The following is a 21,717-nucleotide window of genomic DNA, read 5'->3' as shown; positions in this document are numbered from 1 at the left end:
ACGTCTTAATAGCGAATAATGATGTACAGAAGCCACTGAACAGGTTTAGGTTCTTATCTTTCGTTTATTATTTATGTTTCTTCGTAGGTATGCGACTGGATATTAGTAATAACTTATTATAAAAATTAATATTGGTAGATGCCGCAGTATCTCGTAAGCTTGCACATAATAGCGAATTATAGTCTCGATTCACTAAATAACTGTTAATAGTTGGCGTTTTGAATGGCTTACTAGAACAAGCTTTGTACATTGTCGATAAAATAAAAGCTGATCATGGGCAGTTCTGCCCGGTTGCGCTCTCCTTCTACGAGTCTAACGAACATTAGAACCTCGGTCGTTAAGAAACAAGGGATTTAGCTACTTAGAGAATTATTTTATTCAGGGTGATTTATCTTACGGTCATTTACAGCTGCAGGCGAAGCATCACGACGGGGGTTGGATGTAGGCTAACGGTTCGGCAAGCTTGAATCGTTATCTGCCAGCTGCGGCCACGGCAGCCTAACGGAGCTACGGAAGCACGAGACAGCGGGGTCCGTGTACAGCGCTGCCTGCCACCATTAAAAGGACATTTGAGGAGGAGGCGGCCAGATAACAGGACTTGTCGATAATTAATGGGGGGCGGGTTAAGCGCCGCCACCCGCGAAGGCACAGGCCGCGCGCCACGACCGTCCCGTATCGCTGAGCACCTTCCAGCTCGTCATCTCACGACATGGCCAGCGAAATGGGGTTTCACTGTAACGCTACCCTTTCGGCAGACCACAAGGCGGGAAATACGCTACTGTCAAGATCTGTAGCCAGGTACAAGTCCAGTGTTATTTCTGAAATGCTTCTTTGTACGCTGTCGGACATTAAAATTGCAACACCTGGTAGGACAGCAAATAACGTAATTTTATTTATTGTGAAAGTAAAGCATAGGCGGAAGAACACATGACTAAATTTGTAAATGATTTGGGGTATGTTGTTGTTGTGGTCTTCAGTCCAGAGACTGGTTTGATGCAGCTCTCCATGCTACTCTATCCTGTGCAAGCTTCTTCATCTCCCAGTACCTACTGCAACCTACATCCTTCTGAATCTGCTTAGTGTATTCACCTCTCGGTCTCCCTCTACGATTTTTACCCTCCACGCTTCCCCTCCAATGCCAAATTTGTGATCCCCTGATGCCTCAGAACATGTCCTACCAACCGGTCCCTTCTTCTTGTCAAGTTGTGCCACAAACTCCTCTTCTCTCCAATTCTATTCAATACCTCCTCATTAGTTATGTGATCTACCCATCTAATCTTCAGCATTCTTCTGTAGCACCACATTTCGAAAGCTTCTATTCTCTCCTTGTCTAAACTATTTATCGCCCATGTTTCACTTCCATACATGGCTACACTCCATTCAAATACTTTCAGAAACGACTTCCTGACACTTAAATCTATACTCGATGTTAACAAATTTCTCTTCTTCAGAAACGCTTTCCTTGCCATTGCCAGTCTACATTTTACATCCTCTCTACTTCCACCATCATCAGTTATTTTGCTCCCAAAATAGCAAAACTCCTTTACTACTTTAAGTGTCTCATTTCCTAATCTAATTCCCTCAGCATTACCCGAGTTAACTCGACTACATTCCATTATAATCGTTTTGCTTTTGTTGATGTTTATCTTATATCCTCCTTTCAAGACACTGTCCATTCCGTTCAACTGCTCTTCCAAGTCCTTTGCTGTCTCTAACAGAATTACAATGTCATCGGCGAACGTCAAAGTTTTTATTTCTTCTCCATGGATTTTAATTCCTACTCCGAATTTTTCTTTTGTTTCCTTTACTGCTTGCTCAATATACAGATTGAATAACATCGGGGATAGGCTACAACCCTGTCTCACTCCCTTCCCAACCACTGCTTCCCTTTCATGCCCCTCGACTCTTATAACTACTGTCTGTTTTCTGTACAAATTGTAAATAGCCTTTTGCTCCCTGTATTTTACCCCTGACACCTTTAGAATTTGAAAGAGAATGCGAAATTAAACAGACAGGGGTGCCACATCTGATAGCATGAAGGAGTCTAAATTGCCTTGGAATCGATTCGAACTGAGCTTGACTGCCGGATGCACATGTGCCATTCCATAGTACTTCAACCCTGTCGGAGTTGGTCAACCGTAGAGGTTCACGAGGGCGTGTCTACTTTTTCGATGACTCCCTTGATCGCCAGTATGGGGCGCGCCCTTCTTCTCTGTTACCTCCAGGAGCTCGCTTTCGGCTACTGCTTAGGCAGCTTAACTTTATGCTACCTGCCACGTTCCCGATGGGTGTGAACCCGTCACCACCTAAGCTTCGTGCGCAGGCCCATCTTGAACTTCATTCGTTTCCCAGTGACACTACTCCGGGTCGGTCAATCACTGTAAGTTTCTCGACCTTCACACGCAAATTAGCGATAGCAGCTTCGTGTACGCCGATGACCCCAAGACCGACCGTGATGTCTCGTGTGCCTTCGTCACTGGTACCGACCATTTTCGGTATTGCCTTCCAGAACACTGCCCAACTTTTAGAGCAGAGCTCTTCGCCCGCTATCAGGCCATCGAGTACATCCGTCGACACAGTCTTTTTAATTGTGTCATATCGTCCGATTCTCTCAGTGCCCTTCAGAGCCTCCGAGTGCTGCACACAGTCCATCCGTTAGTGCAGCGGATCCAAGAAAGTTTCCACTTGCTCGTTATTGAGGGAGCCACTGTGATGTTCATGTGGGTTCCTGGTCCCGTCGGTCTGATGGGAAGTGAGGCCGCTGACTCTGCTACCATGGCTATAGTCCTCCTACACTCTACTTGCTAGCCTTTCCATTCTTTCGGATGTCTCCGTGTTGCAGTCTTTGGGCCGATGGTGTCACTTTGCTATCACTACTGGTCTTCTTTTTACGGGAACAAGCTCCGGGGAACGAAATAGCTGTGTTGTTCGGACAAGAAGCAGTTTATTTAAGAGACTTAGACTTTAGTCCATCGCTGTAACTCGCTCATACACATCCACTCCCCGTTGCCCTTGCTCATTCACTCACTCAGCCCAACTTATTATCATTCTCTCTTTATGTGTCTGTCACATCTCCTGCGTTGCAGCCACAGCCTCCATCGTTCTGTGCGACTACTGTCTCTTCTCACTCTGTCTCCCCCTTGCTCTCTCTTACTGCTAATATCTCGTTCCTTTCTTCCTACTGCTGCTATTCCTTCTCGATGTTACTACCTCTCCCTTTCTCGTTGTCGTTGTCATATAATCTCTCATTATCACTTGCTCTCACCCACTTCCACTTTCCCCCTCCCCCCCCCCCCTGGCACTGTTTTCTTCACTCTTTTCCTAGCACTGTTCTGTCACTATCACGAACGTTCCACTGCCACGGAGACCCTCTCTTTCTCTCCCACTGCCATTGTCTCCTTCCCTCTTTCTATAACACAACCACTGTCTACTATCCTCCAGTATTCATCACTTTTCCGTCTCTCTGCAACTCCTACCGTCTTCTGTTCTCTCAGCATAAGAAAAGCACGCATATGTTCACGTGTGAAAATATTTAGAGGTGCTGAGGAAGATAGGATGAAGAACCTGGTACCGTACTTTTCAGTCAGTCTTTTAAATAAATAGGAACGTGTTCGTATATTTTGTACTCCGACAGGAGGAACTTTTCCACTGGTTCCCTTATGGAGCAGGCATGTAACTCATATGAAAAAACGATGGTTGAATAGTAAAATTTGGATAGTTTACTTATTGTGAAATGGAAGTAACTCAAAATTAATGTTACTCCTCAGACCAGATTTTACGCGCAAAATATCTTGCATATGCTTCAGTTCTACAAATTTGGTTCCCAGATGAAAACGGAGACCATTTACAGCATATTTCTCCGTGCTACGTAACTTTATAAACTACATTTTCGGCTCACAATGGATTTTACTTGAGTATTTTACGCGTACAAGTAGCGTAACTTTAATCCTGTGTATCTCGGAAACGGATAAAGATATGAAGAAACTTTTCAACGGGGTTCAAGATCGATATCTTAGGAATATATCGCAAAAACTTCAGTCATTTGCTGTGCTTGCCGTTTTGGTGTCCTCGGTTGGATTTTGCTCTACTGTTGACGTCGAGAGTATAGTAAAAAAACCTTTGTGGGGTTTTCCCTAAGTCCCATCAAGCCCATCGTAGACCACACCAAATGCAAGAAGAACCAGTTCATTTGTTCCATTTGCCTAAGCAGGAGTAAGTGTCTACCATTCATACTTTGGCGATTTACTGTAGGATAGTGACAGTAGGATGATCCTTCTGTTGGGTATACAAATGGTCCCTAGACAAAGGGCTATACAAAACACTTGGCTCCGCATTTCTATCACCGACCGAACCCAAGGTATGAACATCGGAAAATCCTGTTTTTATGGGCGGTGTTTTGGAATATTAATTGGATATAGGTTCCACCATTCAAGCAGAAAAACTGTTTTTTTCTCTTGTTATCTAAACATGTTTCGGCACCTCAGTGTTATCATCAGTGGGTTTGTTTATTATAAACTGTAAAAAGTGAACATATTTTAGGTTGTAACTAATCTAACAAAGTAAGGCCTAAAGACAGTTTTTGTTGTTTTGTTCTTACATTGATTTTACATCATGTGATTTTGGAGGACCATCTGTATAGTCCTGCACTGATAGCTTGTCATCTGCAAACCAAATGATGTAAATGTGAATTTGAATTTTATCGGCGAGCTAACACATCCATTGACTTTAAAAAAACGTGATTTTGGTGTGGCAAAATGTTTTGCGTATATATTTGTTATTACTTACGTTTTGTTGTGACTAGTCTTCCTTTTTTTGCTTTCTGGTGACACTGAATACAGATATTAACGTACTTTGTTTCATTTTGGTTTTACAAACGCTTTTCTACTTCGCGAAATGCGGTGATAACTATGTTGTTGTGTGTCCTAGTGTCCTAACCCCGACGGCTTTCATTTGTTCCTGAGAGTGTTGGCGCCGAATTTGAATTTTGTTTACTTTTATCTCTCTCTTTCTGTGTGTGTGTGTGTGTGTGTGTGTGTGTGTGTGTGTGTGTGTGTGAGGGGGGGGGGGGGAAGTTCATCAGTCAGGCATTTTATGTCCCTGACATTACGGTACGTGTATACAACTTCGTATTTCTTTAGTTTTATTATGTGTGTGAAGATCCTGTTCTCTAAATTGTTCATGAATAATGGTTCAAATGGCTCTGAGCACTATGGGATTTAACTGCTGAGGTCATCAGTCCTCTAGAACGTAGAACTACTTAAACCTAACTAACCTAATGACATCACACACATCCATGCCCGAGGCAGGATTCGAACCTGCGACCGTAGCGGTCGCGAGGTTACAGACTGATGCGCCTAGAACCGCTTGGTCAAACCGGCCGGCTGTTCATGAATATGTTGGCTAGAATTGGTAATCCCATTGACAGTCCTTCATGTTGGCAGTAGAATTCCTTGTTGAACATAAAGTAGTTTTGTGGTGTTATGGCCTTGAGTATGACTGCTATTTCATTAGCGCGTGAGTCTGGTTTGTTTCCTCGTTGGTTTAAGCTATATGATGATGCTGATTGTTTCATTTACTGGAATGCAAGTGTACGTTGATATGACATCAAATGGTATGAGGCTTCCTGTATCTGGTATGCCTATGTTCTTGCTTCTCTCTATTAATTCCATTGAATTTTCTAGGTTCCTGTTGTTTTCAAAAACGTATATTTTCTTTAGTAATGTGTGTGTGTGTGTGTGTGTGTGTGTCTGTGTGTGTGTGTGTGTGTGTGTTGGGCTAGGTGGTATGATGCAGCTTTTTTTAAGTTGATGATAAGTCTTAGAGCGGTATGTTCTTTGTGCACCTTTGGTGGGGATTTTAAAGTGGGTGTCTTCGGATTTTTTGTCATTTTTTCATGTGGCCTTTTGAGAATGTATTTTTTTGTGTTTTTCAGTGTTTGTTGAATGTTTCTGTGGTATCTTGCTGTTCTGCCACTGGTTAGCTTGGTGATGTTGTTGTCCTTCAGAAACAATAACGTTTTATCTACGTACATCTTTTAATTCATAATCACACTAATATGCCCTTTACCTGCCCTCGTTAGTACAGCATCGTTTTGTTTTAATGCCACGTGATGTGGCCGCATGGTTTGAGGCTCTGTGTCCCCTCCCGCCGGAGGTTCGTGTCCTCCCTCGGGCATGGGCGTGTGTGCTGCTCTTCGCATACGTTAGTTTAAGTAGTCTAGGACCGATGACCTCAGCAATTTGGTCCCTTAGGAATTCACACACATTTGAACATTTTTTGTTTTAATTTTTGTTTTATCTTGTTGACTGTGGATTTGTGTGTTCTCATTGTCCGTGTTATTTCTGCAGCAACTAATTCTCTTGTTAAGTTGGCATTAAAATTTGGTGTACATTGTCCTTCTGGTTCTTTTACAGTGTGCTCATATTCTGTTATGAGATCTTCTACTGTTTTGCATAATATATGTGTGTTAATATTGTGTTTTGGTCCTTTGTCCAAATAGGATCATTGCTTCTTTGGTGAGATTAATATCAGTAGGTTGATACCTCTGCCATGGAATTGACGATGATGACAGTTTGTAGTGGGTATGCTTGTGCTGTTTATGATTCTGTTTAGTTTTTTGTTCTGTTTATCCTCTTTTTCTTGCATTAGTTTCTGTATGTGTGGCATTTCTCTCTCTCTTATTTTCTCAAACTGCAAAAAGGACCCAAACACAACACTGACACACACGTACCACATACTCATGCTTTAAGTCAGGCCTTATTTACCTCGAGTCTTAGTGGTCGACTCCACATTTTTTAGGCTTCTTTCGCATACCTCTCTCACACTGCTAGTTGCATTGCTTAGTTAACGTTTCTGCGTGACTTGTAACGTTTTCTTGTACACATCTCAGGTACGTTCTACAGATGTATCACATCCTTAACGGTCCTTCTAATGTTAGATAATATTGTTCAGTGTACTATTTAGTCTTTATTAACTGTTACATTAGAGCCCGGATATAGTGTACATGCATTTATCCAAATAAAGGAGCTCTGAAATTATAAGTGCACCGAATTTAATTCACCATGAACAATCAAAATAATAGTTATGGATGTGCCATAAAGAATATATTACTTGCATTTTATTACGTGCGTTTATGCTATGTTTAAAACATGGTTAGTTTGAGCCGTTGCTGGATATTAATGCAAGATATCAGAGACAGATAATCCTCAGCTCCTAACGAGACAGTGGACATCCTTCCGTCAATCGACGCGTAGGAAAACTAGCCGTGCACTGCATACGAAGAAAAGCGGACTGACATGCAGTCGTAGCAGCCGAGGCGATCACTGCTACACCGTAACTGCAAATCTCCGCATACAGAATGCGAGTATGATCCACTAAGCGCTACAACATAGTGTGCTGATGTGGAGGCAACAGTAGCGTAAGGATGCTCCACATCAGCTGTCGGGGATTATGGGTGTGTGCAACAAGTCCACAACATACAAACAAGCAAATGGTTTGCCTTTTCCCACGAAATACGGTACGAAGAGCCGCTTTCTTATAATTTGTAACTTCCCTCAGTATGCTGCCGTTCACATTTCACATAGACATTGGAACAGATTAGTTGACCATTACTACACGGCAAATGTACATAAAACCCAGAAGCACGAGCGGTGGAACTATCGCCTACACCACGATTTTACTAAATACCTCTTAAACGTTTCGTTAGCTGCTGAGGAAGGTTTAGGAGTTAATAGATGTAAGAAAGCAGTCCGGATTGGCGAAGCACGCTGGCTTTCTATTCCCTGGGGCACCACTAGCAAACAGCAGTGAATCACGAATCCACAAAATGTTGAATATGTCCTGAAATGGTATTTTTCACAACATGTATATATATATCGCAAAGCAATGTTTTTCTCTTCCTCCCAGCGTATTTCTTCACGAATGAGAATGACATACAAATTTATGTCTTGCAACATTTAAAAAAAGATAAAAAAAGTAGCAACGAACTAAAGCTAGATAAAATAATAGTAAACGACGGGATGAGAAATCGGCAGAAATTCCTATCTTTTCATTTGTATCTAACTGCATTGGCGCTGAGCACCGGGAGAATCTTATTCCAGTCGATGGGAGCATCCTCCTGGAACAGTCTAATGAAAGCAACAAATATGGAACGATCGTAACTAGGACCAACAAGGAGCAGCAGCTGAGACAGCGAAAATTATGGTTTTTAAGCAAGCATTTCAGATGCTTTGTGACCTGAGTCACACATCGCTAAGCGACGTTTGAGTATTTTCCATTTCTTTACTTTTCCTAAGCATGCTGCAGGAGAGTATGCGGCTTTTTAGTTAAGGAATAGAGTTTTAAATTGTCTTGATGGAGATGAGCAAATCCAGGTGTGCGTTTCTGCTCTCGGTGGTCCTCTGTGTGCGGGAAATAGCCTCCCAAGGAACTGTAGTCGGTGAAGCCTGGCCATCCATGTACTTTCGTCGGCACAGGCGACTGTTCAAAGCCACGGCGGGTCCTTAGAGAATCACTGAGCCTTTCTATAGATAGAAGTAAGGATGAGCTGCCGCAGCTATACCGTGCACTATCAGGAATTGTGTTTTTCCTCCCAGACGTTGTTATCCAATCATATTTGTCGGTTTGGCTCTGTGCCGTGGAGCGAAGGGCACGACCAACGAGTAGGAGATTCCTGTCAGAAATTATTAATCTCTTGCATGTTCACTCATCTTCTGTAAGCTATGGATGAGAAATTTCGCCACGGTTCCCTTGCACTGAACATAAATTTTAAATTAGAGAAACTGAAATTTTCGCATGTCACTGTGGTAAACGTAGGGGAGTCCTCCACTCCAATGCAGTGCTGTAGCTTTTTTTATATAAAAAGAAATAGAAAAGAGAGACACTTGGTCCAGATTCCACCGGTCCCACTAGCTGAATTTTCGACTAAAATTTCACTTTGCATTTTTGCTATCCGATTTCTGGGCTGCTCACAATATGCATCATCTCCTACTCAACTTGTATTCCTCATTAATTATGTTGTTTCACGGACCTTGAATCAGTTTACTTCGCTCTCCTAATCTGTCCAGCTGCAAGGATCAGGAGACATTTTCAGGTTTCCGAAGCTGTCTTCCAGATAGTTGTCAGGTTCCGCCAAAGTGTTAGAGGTACATTCATTACTAGTGACCCACCTTTTGCTTTGACAATTCATGTTCATTTCACTAATAACTAGTTATCAGCCAATTACATTGTGGTTCATGTACAACTTTAAGTCAGTAAATAAGACTTTCTTTGCCTTTCCGAACCTAACTGTCCTGCAACTAATCCTGATTAAGTGACAAATAATAAATATAGTCCTTCCTCATTTAATTTGTTGTCTCACTGTGACGGTGTTTCTGTTGCAAACCAGCTGTCCACACTTCGAAGCATTCGGATTTATTGGCAGAGATTAAAATTAATTTGTTTGTTTGACGTAGTTCGTACAGCATCTCAGTGTTGACTTCGTAAACAGATTTATTTGAAGGTATTGTTATTAATTTGTACATCAGGCGTCTAGCAAACATTTCTCTCGCTCACATAGCACCTCAATGTCGAGTTCGTAAGCAGTATAGGCAGACAGCATACACCACTGCCGATCCCCAGCATGACAAGAAGCATAAACATTTCACCTTCAGAAAACGAGTGGAATACATACTGAAAGATGATTAACTGAAATGTTGTTATTGTATGTGTGTCTGGATTCTTGTTTCGTCTTCGGCTCCTGATTGACGTTTACAAAAGGAAAAATGATATTGTCAGGAAAAATGAACTGCTAATGTTGAAATGTCAAGTAGAACCGTAGGTTAATGTGAACGAAAATTTTAGAATTTTTTTCTTTACTTGAATTTTGTTTGTAACGGGAAATAAACCAACTCCGTCCACTGATACCGGGCGTTGCATGAAAGGCGTGATGCGCTCTATTTGTATTGGGTAACCCCAGCTACACAATGCAAAAACTAACCGGCAAATATTTGTTGAAACACCAGAGAAAATGCGCGTGACGACTCTTAGGAAAGACGCACACCATGTGGAACTCTGAAATACAGAATACTGATAACATTGGTAAGATATTCTCTTCGCCAAAACTTACTCAGATGCAGTTAAAGATATCTGTGTAATCCATTTGATATGTTTGTGTCAGCTGTGCGGTCGCAGGTTCGAATCCTGCCTCAGGCTTGGATGTGTGTGATGTCCTTAGGTTAGTTAGGTTTAAGTAGTTCTAAGTTCTAGGGGACTGATGACCACAGTAGTTAAGTCCCATAGTGCTCAGAGCCATTTGAACCATTTTTTGTCAGTTGTGTTGTTTCCGGCTTTTCGACGCCTCTAGCGCCCTGTAAGTGAGGGAAGCGAATTGGAAGGAAGGAGGAAAGTCGTCTTTTTCTTTTTTTCAATAGTTGCGTCTATGTTTTGCTATACTAATCCTCTTTCCCACGTCCTAACCCTATTATCCGATTCTGTATGTCTGGTTTGAGTGTGTGAGACGAGTGTATTTTCTCCTGGGTGATGGGAGTCCTGTAGTCTGCGAGGGCTGTCTCGGCAATGTAAGGTGGAATGGAAGAAGAGGAGAGAAGTTTACACGCAAATAGAGACATATCCTCTTGTGTGAGGGTTTAGGTAAGTGTTGGCATCAGGTAGCACTGGTCCTTAGTTCAGCAATCGCCCTCTCTCTGACTTGTGGAGATGGCGAACACTGGTTCGTGGAATCGCCGGACACTTTCGTTCGAACTCTTGGTAAGATAGGTTCGCAGGCACTCCGAGATGTGTACATAGGTACCGGAATGGTCTTGGTATACTGTGATTTTGTTTTGTAGTGAGATTTCAGTCTTAGGGTGTTAAGAGAAAATGTCCGTTTTGCGCACTTGGTGTAATTTGCATGCGCGTGCGTGTTTTTTATTTTTCCGTGATTAATAGAAACTTTATCAAGCTGTTTATTCTTTAGTGCTTTAGATCAATTAGAGGGGTCTATTTGTACTTAATGTGGTTTTGGAAACCTCAGATTCCGCATTTTTAGTGGACTTTGTAATTGCGTCTTTGTTTCAGTCACATTTTCGTATGATACTGTAACGGGACCGAGGGCTTTCGCTTGCTTTAGTCGTTCATAAGTGTTCGCAACGTCAGTGTTCGTCTAGAACGCGGGTGATATTTTCATTAAGATATGGTTTTTGTGGATAAATAGTCAGGTTTCGAACTTCACGTTAATGTTCTGCAATGTCGTCCGTGCCACGTGTTCACCTATTCGTATTCAGTATTGAACTATACTAAATTTTCTTCATAAAATATTTGGAAATTTGTGGGAACTTCTATAGGACCAAACTGCTGAGGTCATCGGTACCTAGGCTTAGACAATACTTAATCTAACTTAAACGAATCTAACTTAAACGAACTTATGCTAAGAACAATACAGGCACACCCACGCCCAAGGGAGGACTCGAACCCCGACGGGGGGGGGGAGCCACGCGAAACGTGGCAAGTCGCCTTAGATCACACGGCTACCCCGCGCGGCTTCATAAAATAAATACGTTCTTTTTAGTTAAATTTTGTCTATTTTCCTAATTTTCGATTTAATACCTGTGCGTGATTTTCTTACGTGGTTGTGGTCTGTATTCTTATAGCCATGGTTGATGCTATAGCTTTCTTATGCCTTCCTATAAACGACTGCTCTCTTTCTTTTGTGCATAAACATTACCTGTGTATATAGTGGGATTTTATTAATTTTTATTTTTCTCATTTTTTTTTGAATTTGCACGATTTTCGTACCTGTTCATGGTGATGACTTGCTTCTCTGCCCAGTCTGCAGTAGTTTCAGCAGAGACGGTGGTGTGGTGTCTCCTCTCTTGCTAAATCTATTTTCGTGTGCGTGACTGAGTTTTATAATTGTGAATTTAATTGTTTTCCTTATGATTCCATATGTTCCCTTCTCTGCTCTCACATTATGACGCAATAATACCAGCCTCTGTTTCAAATAAATGGTAGCACATCTCCGTTAATTGTATGTTTACGGTCCTTCTTATTATGAGCTCAGATTGTTGTCATACGTAGAGTATTGCTTGCCTTATGTCGATTTTGGATTTTGCTGGAACTGAAAATAAATTTGTTCCATGAAGTCCTAAACAAATCCAAGGTCTTCCACAGGATGGAGCAAAAAAAGAAGCCCGAAGAACAGAGCTCCAGGATACAAATAAACACAGCAGACGAGACGAAATACAGTACTGACCCGACCATAGCAGATGCTGAAAGTGACCACTGTTCATCTCTTGGCACTTCTGGGCCCATGTCAGCAAATTGCTGAAGGCAGATCAAAGCCGGACTGCTGGAATTGCTGCAGTGTCGTCCGACATGTTCTGCTGCAGTTCTTGAAGACTGTGATGGCTGTTACGATAAAGCTGACTTGAGGGCTCCCCACACAATGTAATCTCACAGTGACAGATCAGATGACTTCTGCTAACAACTCTGTCAGGCAAGCGCGAAGATGGTGTACATGTGCTCCAAGGTTCGGCCGGCTATATTTGCAGTTGTTCCATCCTGTTGCGCATAACCACACGGGGTGTAGTTGTATGCATACATTCACATCCAATCGGATCCACTCGTCCGGGCCACTTTTATTTGCCCCAGCTTTGCAAGCCACGTCCAATCCCGATCCATTCAGATGCTGCAAATATACAGTGTGGTCCATTGATCGTGACCAGGCCAAATATCTCACGAAATAAGCGTCAAACGAAAAAACTACAAAGAACGAAACTTGTGTAGCTTGAAGGGGAAACCAGATGGCGCTATGGTTGGCCCGTTAAATGGCGCTGCCATAGGTCAACCAGATATAAAGTGCGTTTTTTAAAATAGGAACCCACATTTTTTGGTACATATTCGTGTAGTACGTAAAGAAAAATGAATGTTTTAGTTGGACCAGTTTTTTCGCTTTGTGACAGATGGCGCTGTAATAGTCCCAAACATATGGCTCACAATTTTAGACGATCAGTTGGTAACAGGTAAGTTTTTTAAATTAAAATACCGTACATAGGTACGTTTGAACATTTTATTTCGGTTGTTCCAATGTGATACATGTTCCTTTGTGAACTTATCATTTCTCAGAACGCATGCTGTTATAGCGTGATTACCTGTAAATACCACATTAACGCAATAAATGCTCAAAATGATGTCCGTCAACCTCAATGCATTTGGCAATACGTGTAACCACATTTCCCTCAACAGCGAGTAGTTCCCTCCCGTAACGTTTGCACATGCATTGACAATGCGCTGACGAATGTTGTTAGGTGCCGTCGGTGGATCACGATAGCAAATATCCTTCAACTTTCCCCACAGGAAGAAATCAGGGGACGTCAGATCCGGTGAACGTGCGGGTCATGGTATGGTGCTTCGACGACCATTCCACCTGTCATGAAATATGCTATTCAATAACGCTTCAACCGCACGCGAGCTATGTGCCGGACACCCATCATGTTGGAAGTACATCGCCATTCTTTCATGCAGTGAAATATCTTGTAGTAAAATCGCTAGAACATTACGTAGGAAATCAGCATACTTTGCACCATTTAGTTTGCCGTCGATAAAATGGGAGGCAATTATTCTTCCTCTCATAATGCCGCACCATACATTAACCCGCAAAGGTAGCTGGTGTTCCACTTGTCGCAGCCATCGTGGATTTTCCGTTGCCCAATAGTGCATATTGTACCGGTTTACATTACCGCTGTTGGTGAATGACGCTTCGTCGCTAAATAGAGCGCATGCAAAAAATCTGTCATCGTCCCGTAATTTCTCTTGTGCCCAGTGGAAGAACTATACACGACGTTCAAAGTCGTCGGCATGCAATTCCTGGTGCATAGAAATATGGTAAGGGTGCAATCGATGTTGATGTAGCATTCTCAACACCGGCGTTTTTGAGATTCACGATTCTCGCCCAATTTGTCTGCTACTGATGTGTGGATTGGCCGCGACAGCAGCTAAAATACCTACTTGGGCATCATCATTTGTTGCAGGTCGTGGTTGACGTTTCACAAGTGGCTGAACACTTCCTGTTTCCTCAAATAACGTAGCTATTCGGCGAACAGTCCGGACAATTGGGTGTTGTCGTCCAGGATACCGAGCAGCATACATAGCACACGCCCGTTGGGCATTTTGATCACAATAGCCATACATCAACACGATATCGACCTTTTCCGCAATTGGTAAACGGTCCATTTTAACAAGGGGAAAGTATCACGAAGCAAATACTGTCTGCACTGGCGGAATGTTACGTCATACCACGTACTTATACGTTTGTGATTATTACAGCGCCATCTGTCACAAAGCGAAAAAAGTGGTCCAACTGAAACATTCATATTCTTTACTTACTACACGAATATGTAATAAAAATGGGTGCTCCTATTTAAAAAAAATGTTTCAAATGGCTCTGAGCACTATGGGACTTAACTTCTGAGGTCATCAGTCCCCTAGAACTTAGAACTACTTAAACCTAAATAACCTAGGGACATCACACACAACCATGTCCGAGGCAAGATTCGAGCGTGCGACCTTAGTGGTCGCTCGGCTCCAGACTGTAGCGCGTAGAACCGCACGGCCACTCCGGCCGGCCCTATTTAAAAAAAAAAAAAACGCAGTTGATATCCGTCTTACCTGTTGCAGCGCCATCTAGCGGGCCAACCATAGCGCCATCTGGTTTCCCCCTTCAAGCGAGACGAGTTTCATTCTTTGTAGTTTTTTCGTTTGATGCTTATTTCGTGAGATATTTGACCTGGTCACTATCAAAGGACCACCCTGTATAAGGTACTCGGAATAAAGTAAACAAAAGAGATTGCGTTTCCTTTGCCTAACTTCAATTTGAATGTAGATAAAGTCTGATGGCCAAAGATTGCGAATTTCCCCAAAGAGTCAACGTATAGTCACAGAGTTCAGAAGTAAAGTTAAATGAGAATACGCAAATGGCATAGAGCTCAGGAGAAATAAAATTCTATAAGGAATAGCAAACAGGTAACTTTCATTAGATTAGTAGTTACTCCACAGCGACCCCAAGATTTGCAATAGGAATGTATTCGGCTAGTGCATGAGTTCGTAGCGTTTTCCCCTAAGTTTAACAAACACAACAGACACACATAACACAGACTTCTGTCGTCAATAATATATTCCCCTTGATTATGCACAACAGTCTGCCAACGTCGGGTAAGTTTTCGATTCCGTGATTAGAAATTACCTGGTTTTGAGGTGAGGTGCTCGTAGAGCCACGTTCGGAGTGCATTTTTATCCGGAAAGGAAGTTCCTGAAGGTTGCTCGATAGACAGTTGAAACGTTTAAACTCTGAGCCCTCAGATCAGGTGAATAAGGTGGATGCGGAACGACGTCCCAACACAACTCCTGTACAGTGTTTTTTGTCAGTCTAGCAGAAAGCGGACGGTCGTTGTCGTGCTGCAGCATCACTTCCCACAGTCCTCTGGATCGTTGTTCTTGGAATGTCTGCAAGGCGTCTCAGGTGTTGAGCGTTGCCAGCAGTGATTGGTGTACATCGGGGAAGCAATTCGTTGTACACCAAACCGTCGCTGTTCCACTAGATGCGTAACATTATCTCGTGGTTGCGCTCAGGTCTTCGTGCTGCTTTGTTTGGGTCTAGCGATGCCTTATGTTAGAGTAAAGACACCATTCCTCGTCACCAGTAACGGTACAGGATAGGAATGATCGGTGTTGTTCGTGAACTAATTGATGACGAACAAGCAGAGTTGCACTTTTTGTCACCCACTGGTTTTTGTGACTTTGGCTAAGAGAACCTAGCAGTACCGATATTTAAACTTTCCCCACTGCGTGGAAATGTCGCACGATGGTGGAATCATGTCAGTTCATCGCATTCACCAGTTCTCCAGTACACTAACGTGGTTCATTGAAGATTAATATATTTAAAGGATCTTCATCAAATCCGGAAGATCATCCGAACGTGGAGAGTCATTAATTTCAAAATGGTCCTCCTTCAAACGAGAAAACCATTTTCTTGCCGTGCTCTGTCCAGTGGCTTTATCTCCATACACGACGAAACGCTTCTGGCTGCCTAATCTGCTGTCACTTCTCTTCTGAGCTCAAAACACAAGAATAAGTCAGAAACGTTGCGATTTCTCCACTTGGTACACCAGTTTTTTGTGTCTACAGTTCCATTGGCTACCTCCAAATGACAAAATGACAATATGCAAATTCAAGTAGCAACAGTGAACTAGAAATAAAAAACTACGAACTTACGCATCAACCGAATACACTATTGGTCATTAAAATTGCAACATCAAGAAAAAATGCAGATGATAAACGGGTATTCATTGGACAAATATATTATTGTAGAACTGATATGAGATTACATTTTCACGCAATTTCGGTGCATAGATCCTGAGAAATAACTACCCAGAACAACCACCTCTGGCCGTAATAACGGCCTCGATACGCCTAGGCATTGAGTCAAACAGAGCTTGGATGGCGTGTACAGGTACAGCTGCCCAAGCAGCTTCAACACAATACCACAGTACATCAAGAGTAGTTGCTCGGCCACCATTGACCGGACGTTTTCAGTTGGCGAGAGATCTGGAGAATGTTCTGGCCAGGGCAGCAGTCGAACATTTTCTGTATCGAGAAAGGCCCGTACAGGACCTGCAACATGCAGTCATGCATTATCCTGCTGAAATGTAGGGTTTCGCAGGGATCGAATGAAGGGTAGAGCCAAGGGTCGTAACACATCTGAAATGTAACGTCCACTGTTCAAAGTGCCGTCAATGCGAAGAAGAGGTAACCGAGACGTGTAACCAATGGCACCCCATACCATCACGCAGGGTGATACGCCAGTATGGCGATGACGAATACACGCTTCCACTGTGCGTTCACCACAATGTCGCGAACACGGATGCGACCATCATGATGCTGTAAACAGAACCTGGATACATCCGAAAAAATGACGTTTTGCCATTCGTGCACCCAGGTTCTTCGTTGGGTACACCATCGCAGGCGCTCCTGTCTGTGATGCATCGTCAAGGGTAACCGCAACCATGGTCTCCGAGCTGATAGTCCATGCTGCTGCAAACGTCGTCGAACTGTTAGTGCAGATGGTTGTTATCTCGCAAACGTCCCCATCTGTTGACTCAGGGATCGAGACGTGGCTGCACGATCCGTTACAGCCATGCGGATAAGATGCCTGTCGTCTCGACTGCTAGTGATAAGAGGCCGTTGGGATCCAGCACTGTGTTCCGTATTACCCTCCTGAACCCACCGATTCCATATTCTGCTAGCAGTCATTGGATATCGGCCAACGCGAGTAGCAATGTCGCGATACGATAAACCGCAATCGCGATAGGCTACAATCTGACCTTTATCAAAGTCGGAAACGTGATGGTACGCATTTCTCCTCCTTACACGAGGCATCGCAACAACGTTTCACCAGGCAACGCCGGTCAACTGATGTTTGAGTATGAGAAATCGGTTGGAAACTTTCCCCATGTCAGCAAGTTGTAGGTGTGGCCACCTGCGCCATCCTTGTGTGAATGCTCTGAATAGCTAATCATTTGGATATCGCAGCATCTTCTTCCTGTCGGTTAAATTTCGCGTCTGTAGCACGTCATCTTCGTGGTGTAGCAATTTTAATGGCCAGTAGTGTAGATAGCCAGTACTGGAAACGGTATCCCCGAACCGTAGGTAACAAAAGCCCGCTTTTAACGCAGACAGCCTCTTTCTGCTGTCACCTTGAGTAGTTTCACTCGGGTACGCCTTAGGCAAGGACACTGGCTTACAGCTCGAAGTGCGCCCCCTTTCCAGACATACAGGAGATGACGTGGCGATGGCGGTGCTCGATTACGTCACTCGCCTGCCGCAAAAGGCGCGCCCTGTCCTGCGCAGACGCGGACGACACGGGGAGGCGTGGCGCGCAGCGGCGACGGGGCGCCCGTAATGAATTGCGCCCGTCTCCTCCGTGGGAGTTCCCGGCGTCCCGTAGTAAAGCAGAGGCGCGGCGCGAGGGCTGACGCTTGAATGCACCGTCGTGATACCGCCGCGGCCACGTAGCGCCCTGTCCGATGACTCCTCTAAAGCACTTGTCCAGTGTAATGGTACTTGAATTACGTAACCATTACGGCACCTCACCTGAACCTCTCGATACCAGTAATATTTTACTGTGTTTCTGTTAACTACTTAACATATTTCTGAGACAACATTCAGATTTGATTTCATTTGAGATACATCGATATGTTTATATCGCAATGATATTATTCTTATGTGTATTCTTTCTTTTGTCACTATGATCTTTGACGTACTTGTAACTCTGATTTTTGGGCGCGTAAGCGATTATTAGTTAGTTAGTTGTTAGTTAGAGTCGGACCTTGAAAAAGTCAAGTCTTGGACGTCATGTTGGAAAGACGCATATTGTAGTCAGCTTATAAAATGTGAACTTTAACAGTGACTGTGAGGAAGATGTTTTCAAGTATGTTTTGTATTGTGAAGTGATGTTTTGTGTGTTACGTGCTATCGCAACAAAAGCAATAAAAAAGAAGTGTAACTTAAATTCGGAGTGTTGATTATTTTATTACATCACCATTGTGCTAACTTTGAAAGGTTTAATCTTCAAGAATGGTTTGTGAGGCGCATCTACAAAACATTTGAATACAGCAGAATAAAACCTAGGCCTCTTTGCATCCGAGCTTGGAATCATCACTACCTAGATTTTCGACCATTGAGCCATGATGTTACAACGAGACCAGCGTTAGAAACACGAAAAAATGAGTGCCTAGTTTCTTCATTATTACTTGAAATGACTTTATTAACTGTGCTCTAATGAGACCAGCCACATAATAACTTTTTTGTTGCCCGAAAATGCAGTATTTAGCAGCGTGAGCAACACCAAAATCATTAAATTTTGACCTTTGTTGTGGTAGGGTTGTTAGAACAGCGACTCCGAAAGAGGCGGAGATTTTAATACAGTTGCATTTAGAGACATATTAAATTACTGTACTATTACGTTTATTACTTATTATTAATTAAAAAAGTGCTAAAATTTTCGTAATTAATATTCTGTGTGTTCCTCCAATGAGACAGAGATGGAAATTAGAACTTGGTGTGGCGATTGCACACCCTAACCTTGTATACCAGTAACACAACCAGTTTGTAGTTGCAACACTTCTTTATTGATTACACATACACATGAATTCATCAGCAGTAATAATCAATTAACAACATTAGCATATCAAGGCCCTACCCACAATTAGTATTTACAATATTAACCGTCACACTTGTGACAACGGCCCCTTTACGTGCCGATATCAACAACCAAAATAATAGATGAAATAGATAACCGCCCGCTGTTGTGGCCGAGCGGTTCTAGGCGCTGCAGTCTGGAACCTCGCGAGCGCCACTGTCGCAGTTTCGAATCCTACCTCGGGCATGGATGTGTTTTATGTCCTTAGGTTAGTTAGGTTTAAGTAGTTCTAAGTTCTAGGGGACTGATGACCTCAATGTTAAGTCCCATAGTGCTCAGAGCCATTTGAACCAAGTAGATAACCAAATGATTACAAAGTTGCCTATCGCCTTTCTCACTCCGTTTTACTCATACTGAAAGGGTAAAATTAATTTGATGCTATCTGACCTGAAGGGTACTATTAATTGTTATGTTTACACTTAGCATTCTACTACACTCAACGTCCGGAAGATTCTAGACATTATGCAAGCTTAAGGCAAAACGTCAATTTGATGAATATGTGATGGACGCGAGCAAACGTTAATCTATTACGATTTCACAAACACACGATCCAAAGGGTGAACTTATACTCAACTTCGGGCACCCTCTCGTTGAATGGAATAGAGAAATCGCGCGTTAACTGGGTCCGGACGGCCCTGAGTTCAAATCCTGAGATTTCCGTCACACTGCAAGCTCGCGGGGCGAGGTTTGCCCGCGTCGACCACTATAGACGTTTCTGAAAACATGAGACGCAGACACACTGTAGTATATACAAGTTACACAAATATATATATACATAGAAAAGCAATTCCACAAAACACAATCTGACGTATATTTATCATGGCCACTTGCCTTCCATACACACAAGAAATTATTAAGAAACAACACAACTACCACTAATTCGTAAAACCAGAAAATTCTAAATCTATAACTAAATTATGAAATGACGTTCAAGTGAACGAGCTACCTTCAGCGTGCCACCAAACACCAAATCCAAACTTACAAATACGACGCACTATTTCTAGCCACTTTAGTAACATAATTTCATGGCCGTTCCAGAACATAAATCGCCTCGCCACCACTGCAGTGAATGTTTTGCCGGCCACTAGCACGAGCAACTGCAACAGTCAACAATCCTTAAGTACACAATAATATTCACTATAAATAGGAGCAACCCACCACGAAAACTTGGCGATTAATATTTTCTTCTTCATGTGAAATTCAGACGCCATCCATCCACATAGCTCTCGAGGTATTAGCAAATCCTGGTCGCCACTGGCCAGCCGTATCAATACAACTTTGATACTTTCCGGCAGCGGCCCACGCTTCTTCGTTGCTCCGACTCAACTGGTCCTCACGACATACGGCCGTGCCACGTGACATGGTGTCGCCAACACCCCCAACGACAACATCGAAAGCACGTCACGTCGCAGACTGACTCGGCTCATGCGCGGACCCACTCTCTCCTCCACTTGCGCACGCGCGCCACCATAAATAGCCTGCCTCAAAGATGTGAAGAGAACAAGGCACAGACACAACGATCAAAGATGGAAGTAAGAATCGATATCGCCTGGCGCCAGAATCCTACCGGCTGAGAACTCGTTATTCGTTACATACGAGAGGTTGATTTCAGTTCTTACATAACTAAATTTGCAGTAAATATGTAAAACTTTGATCTTTAAATTATTAGGTTGGTGCACCTAGTTCGTAGCGTTTTTGTTTTGAATGTTGGTGATCCGTTTGCTACGGATTTGTATATCGATTGTCATTTTTTATTTGTACGAGGGCAGTTCAATAAGGAATGCAACACATTTTTTTTCTCGGCCAATTTTGGTTGAAAAAAAACGGAAATTTCTTGTGGAATATTTTCAAACATTCCCGCTTCGTCTCGTATAGTTTCATTGACTTCCGACAGGTGGCAGCGCTGTACGGAACTGTTAAAATGGCGTCTGTAACGGATGTGCGTTGCAAACAACGGGCAGTGATCGAGTTTCTTTTGGCGGAAAACCAGGGCATCTCAGATATTCATAGGCGCTTGCAGAATGTCTACGGTGATCTGGCAGTGGACAAAAGCACGGTGAGTCGTTGGGCAAAGCGTGTGTCGTCATCATCGCCGCAAGGTCAAGCAAGACTGTCTGATCTCCCGCGTGCGGGCCGGCCGTGCACAGCTGTGACTCCTGCAATGGCGGAGCGTGCGAACACACTCGTTCGAGATGATCGACGGATCACCATCAAACAACTCAGTGCTCAACTTGACATCTCTGTTGGTAGTGCTGTCACAATTGTTCACCAGTTGGGATATTCAAAGGTTTGTTCCCGCTGGGTCCCTCCTTGTCTAACCGAACACCATAAAGAGCAAAGGAGAACCATCTGTGCGGAATTGCTTGCTCGTCATGTGGCTGAGGGTGACAATTTCTTGTCAAAGATTGTTACAGGTGATGAAACATGGGTTCATCACTTCGAACCTGAAACAAAACGGCAATCAATGCAGTGGCGCCACACCCACT

This window comes from Schistocerca piceifrons, chromosome 2 (genome assembly GCF_021461385.2).
Source record: "Schistocerca piceifrons isolate TAMUIC-IGC-003096 chromosome 2, iqSchPice1.1, whole genome shotgun sequence".
In the NCBI taxonomy this organism is placed as follows: Eukaryota; Metazoa; Arthropoda; class Insecta; order Orthoptera; family Acrididae; genus Schistocerca; species Schistocerca piceifrons.
Note: the sequence above shows the minus strand (reverse complement) of the source record.